A 5876-nucleotide genomic window follows, 5' to 3' on the forward strand; every position below is an offset into this window, starting at 1 on the left:
GACGAAAAGACGAACAGACGAAAAGACTTGGACGAAAAGACTCTTGGACGAAAAGACCGGACACCGTTTAGTGTTTGGTTCGGCCGACACCAGTGCTCAGCAGGAAGGTTTTCAACGTACGAATGTTGAATAAGTCGCGTAAATAGTTCTTTGTTTGGTTTGGCTGAAAAAAGCGGAAATTTTTTTGAAGTTCGAATGTTGAACAGATCGCGTGAATAAGTTATTGTTTGACCCGGGTGACCTTAGCGGGAACGTTTGTTAAATGCTCAATAAGTTTTGTAAACAGATTATTGTTTTGGTTCAGCCGACAACAGTGCGAAAGTTAAGGTTAAATAAGTATTATATACTTCAATGTTTGGTTGGGCTGACAGCATGTATAAGTGTCTCCGCGCATTCTTTAGTTGGATACTTTCTGATTCTTCTGTTATAGAGAGAATAAAACCCTGCAGGACACGTCTTGGTGATATGATCGACCATGGACAGGTTTGGGTCAAACCAAACTCCAAGGTTTTTTTTTTTAACAAGAGAGTGCGGAGCTTTTTTTACTATGCCAACTTTTATATGTTCTAAATCGAATATCTTTCAATAACTTTGTTTTTCATTTAGAGCTCCTGAGTTAAAGATCTTTCTTTTCTCGCAAAATTCGTGACTTCGTTGGACAGGAAATTTGCAATTAATCGCGGAGGAAAGTGTCAGTCTTGAACCCTTTGTTGGCTTACGCCGTAAGCGTACAAGTAAGCTAAGGATCATTATAATTCCTGTTTGCGCGATCAAATTTAACTATTCGAATTACTTGCTCTGTAGTAATGTTTGTTGTCATGAGTACTTGTTATCTTTATTTCGCAAATTTAAGTGGAGATCGATATATCGATCAATCAATCAGATTAAAAATACAAATTTTGCAAAAATGATCTTTTGCTTTTATACTTGAATTTTTTTGAGAGTGTTGCATAATATCTGAAATGACGTCGAAACCGTCTTTACATTCGATTACTCTCTTAAATATTTCACTATAAGCATTTTATGGGGATATCGTCATGATACGACATTTTTGATGATATTGATACCATTACTGATGTCTCCTACGATGCGCGCAGGAAGTACCAGACAGAGACAAGAGGATATTTGGAGAAAACATACGAGCACGCACTCCTCTCAAGTAGATAGAGTCCTGTTAGTCTATAAAAGCTTGCCACCACAATTTCTGCAAAGTTTTTCCTTTTCTTTTTTTTTTTTTTTTTTTTTTTTTTTCTTTCGGCTGCGTATGGCTGCATACATACAAAGTACATACGAAGAACAACACCATCTTCATCTTAGACTGACAAGACTGTTATATCGCTCCTACTCCTTGGAATTACTTACTGAAACAAAAGAGACATATTCGCATTATTCCTAGTTATTCATGGAACGAAAGGAAATCAATAATTTATTCACCCCAGATGTGATACGGATGACTACCCTAAAATACCTATAAATAGGATTTAAGGCAGACTACATGAAACCAAATCTAAACCGTCTCAGATTCCGGTTAATAAAAGATTAACGACATTTTTACCATTAAATCCCAAATCCCATATTTGAAGTCAAGGTCTATTACAAAATCAGCCTCAAGACTATACGCACTTCTCACGAACATGAACCTTCTCGAACGAAGGTTTTCCCTAAAAAGTATTTCTTATCTCGTCTTTCGTTGCTGCGGAAGTGAAATGTCTGCTCCTAAAAAAACATTATTTTCCTTCGCACACGTTTAAGCCGGAATGGAAATTAAACCCCGAAAAACAACATAGAAATTACAATGAGAGGCATTTGACGAGGAATAGGTAGGTAAAATCTGGCTGCTGGGTATATAATTTGTATCTTAAGGAGACTTTTGGTGCTCAGATCTGAGCTCATTAATGCACACGAATTTCAAGATGCTCAGGTTTGTACCAACCCATGAATTTTGTATGCGACTCTTAATCTTGCGAACAGCAGGAACTTTCCAAAAACCCACTCTGTATTATCAGTGGTAACGAAGAGAAGTCGATCTCCAGAAGTTCTAAAATATCTTTCTATGTTGGCTTTCAATATAGAACGGTCAGTTGTTTGACGCAGTGGAATTTTTACGCTCTTATGGGCCTGTAATGCCCTATAACTTCCTTCCCTTCCGATTTCGGAACAAATCGATTTTTCGACTCGATCGTTCAATCATTTGATTGGAAAGATTGACTAAGAGTGAGAAAATTTTAGTTTTAAATTCGCTTCCCTGACAAGTATTGAGCATTTGGCTAATTGGACGTCCTTCGGCCGACTTTCCTCTGGTGTAAGTTTTAAGTGCTATCCAGTCTTTTTTTTTTTTATTTTTCCTTTCTCCTGTTTTTTTTTTTTTTTTTAGATCAAAGGTTACTTGCATTCATATTGCTTCTAAATAAAGGTTGATGGCTTCGGTCTTGAAATCACTGGTCTGTTTTGCGACAGGAACGGTGAAGCATGATGTTTGTGTGATGCAGTTGATTTGAGGACTCTCTTTCGTAATTTTGCAAAATAAACCAGCTTCAGATGTTTTCTCCATTTTCTTCTTTTTCCTCTTCTTTTTCTTCCTCTTCTTCTTTTTCTTCTTCTCCTTCTTCTTCTTCTTTTTCTTCTCCTTCTTCTTCTTCTTCTTCTCACTACCGCTCTTTGTCCACTTGAATGTTTAACGAAAGGTACAACTGCCGCCTTTTTTTGTACGCGAATTGTATAAATAGTACGTTTACTGCACGCGATGGAGGAATCATGATTTCGGTACGGAGAAATTCTGATATTAAAATCAAAATCAAGATCTATATAATCTATATAATAGGGATCGATGCGCAGGCGCCGAGTATGGCGGCCACGAGGATATTGGCTCCTCTTCTATTAGCTATTTTAATCAATTTTAAGCTTCAATTTTATTACAATATATACTTGGATGAAGACTTTGACTCTCTCAAGCCTATTTGGAGAGGAAAAAGTTCGGTTGGTTGCGACGTCTTTGGAATTTCCTTCTCAGCTCGTAAGTGCTACTCAACAAGAATGCACCGCCATGATAGACTTCGAAGGCCTATCATGAAATGGGTTAAACATGGTTATATACTGCTTGCGGCGACGGATTGCTCCCTGTTAACGATAGACATTACAGTTTTTATGGATGTGGAGACGAACCCTGGTCCTATTTCTTCAGAAAAGAGCTATGATCTACGAAAGCAAACCTGGTCGGACGAAAGTAAGATTCCATGTTATGGAAGAAACTATTTACTCGGTTTGAGAAAGAAATCTGGTAAACCTTCGAGCCCTGTCTTAGAGACGCTTAAGAAACTACAGCTGCTCAGGTTTCGTGGTAATCGGGGAGGTTTTAGAAAAAATGTTCAGCATGTGAAGGAGAGATCCATTCAGAATATTTCTGTCGTCATTGGACGAAGGGCGGAAAGTGGGTTTGCTATTCCCCGGCTGCGGGTTGAAAAACGACGAAACCCTAGCAATCTCGTCAGTGTACCAAAACAAGTGGTGTCCCGCGAACACACCTCTGTTAGTTCTGGTCAGCTTGCTGTCCCTAAACTTTTGTTTATTAACATCTGTAGTTTGGGGAAAACAACTAGTCGGGTGCGAGCGGTTGTGGCTCTGGAGGCCGACTTAAGAAATAATGACATCGATGCTTGTGTTGTGTCGGAAACTCATTTAAAAATTGAGGTACCCGATACGGTGGTCAATATCTCGGGTTATAATATCTTCAGAAGGGATAGGAATTGGTCTGGATGCGATCAAAGGAATGGGGGAGGTGTTGCTATCTATACAAGGAGTAATCTTTCAGTTATTGATGTTTATCGTTCTAATTTATACGAGTTTATTTGCCTGACTGTGTTGCTGCCAAGTGGGAATTACATTCTTTTATCTGGTCTTTATCACCCCCCGAAGACATCATACCAGCAATGCGATTTAATGGATTATCTTCTTAATGTCTTTGACACAATGCTGGATAATCACCCAAACGCTACTATTGTTTGCGGTGGCGATCTTAATCACCTTGATCTCACGAGACTTAAACGCATTACTGGTTGGACTGCTTTAGTGGATTTTCCAACACGAGGGGATTCATTTTTGGATAATTGTCTTACAGATAGGCCAGAGCTCTTCGGAAAAGCTTTATCTATAAAGATGCTGATTAAGACGGATCACATTGGATTTATAGTTCCAGCGGGCAAGAAACTCAAGCCTATTCGTAAGAAAGTGCAATTTAGGGATTGTCGTGAGCATAGGAAGCAAGCTCTTTACCTTGCCCTCGCATCAGAATGCTGGGATGATGTTTTGGAGGCAGATAGTATCGAAACAGCTGTGAACATCTTAGAATTGAAGATCCTGGCAAATATTAACTGGTGCATGCCTTTACGAACGGTTTCCCTTTCGTCCCGTGATCCAAGTTGGATGACACCGCTAGTTAAATACATGCTACGTAGCAAGTCTCGCATCTCTGTTTTACGTACTAATAAGCATAGAGAGCTTAGTAGAAATGTGTTGAAGGTTATTGGCGAAAACAGAAGGATGCTTCTGGAGGGCAAAATGGGGAGCAGAGAATGGTGGAAAAACGTAGACTTGATATCTCAACGCCGGCGGTCCACAAGCGTTTCGCTGGATAGAGAGACCGCTCAAGATTTGAACGAGTATTTCGGTGACCTGTGTACGGATGGCGATTGCGTTGAGCCCGCGTTACTTGAAATTGGTCCTGAGGTGAAAGTCCCGGAAATTAGTGAACGATATGTATGGAACTCACTGAGTACTCTAAAGAAGACTGCAACTGGTCCTGACCAAATTCCGTATTGGGTGTGGAAAGACCATGCGGAGATCCTCACTCCAATCATTACTAAGCTATGGAATTTGTCTCTCGCTACGCACCAATGGCCTAGATCGTGGAAAAGGGCAAGTATAAACCCACTGCCAAAAGTTGATGTTCCAGTGGCAAGAGGGGACTTCCGGGGGATCAACGTAACCCTTGTAATAGCAAGAGCCCTGGAAAAGGCAGTCTATAAGATTCACGCCCAAAGGCCGGTAGAAGAACAGCTGTTGAATAGTCAATTCGCGTATAGAGAAGGAGGGAGCTGCACAGATGCTCTGCTACTTATACAGAATAAGATCTGCAAGTTTCTTGATGATCCCAAGTGCAAGGCAGTGCGGATGTTCGCGATGGATTTCAGTAAGGCCTTTGACTCTGTGAGCCATCAACTCCTTGCTGAGAAACTTAAGAGTTTACCACTTAACCCGTATATCATAAATTGGTGGTTAGATTTTTTGCGAGATAGAAAACAAAGAGTTATTTTCGGGAATCATGTCTGTAATTGGAAAACAGTTAACAAGGGCACAACCCAGGGTAGTGTTTCAGGACCTTATTTGTTCAATATATTTCTTAACGATCTGGAAATTAAATTAGGGAACGAGACACTTGGTTTCAAATACGCTGATGACTGTACGATTATTGCTCCGGTATATTATTATAAAGATCACTCTGTAGACTTAATAAATCAGTTTTTACAGTGGGCAAGCCAAAATAGAATGAATTCAAATTCTACTAAATGTAAAGAGCTTATTATGTATAAAAAAGGTCACACTGCCGAGGCCTACAAAAGTATTTTTGGCATACCTCAGACTAGTACAATAACCATTCTTGGTCTCACGTTTCAGCCGAACTGCAAATTCAGTACTCACCTAAAAGAAAAGTTAGGTAAAGCTAATAAAGGGTTATACGTTATCAGATGCCTCCGCAAGGAAGGATGTAGCCAAGCAGAAGTAGATGTTTTATTTAATTCCATTGTCCTACCTAATATCACTTATGCTCTATCTGTGCATGGGGCCTCTGAGTCAGAGCTAACTATAGCCCAGCAGTTTTT

This window comes from Stylophora pistillata, chromosome 11 (assembly GCF_964205215.1).
Source record: "Stylophora pistillata chromosome 11, jaStyPist1.2, whole genome shotgun sequence".
Taxonomy (NCBI): Eukaryota; Metazoa; Cnidaria; class Anthozoa; order Scleractinia; family Pocilloporidae; genus Stylophora; species Stylophora pistillata.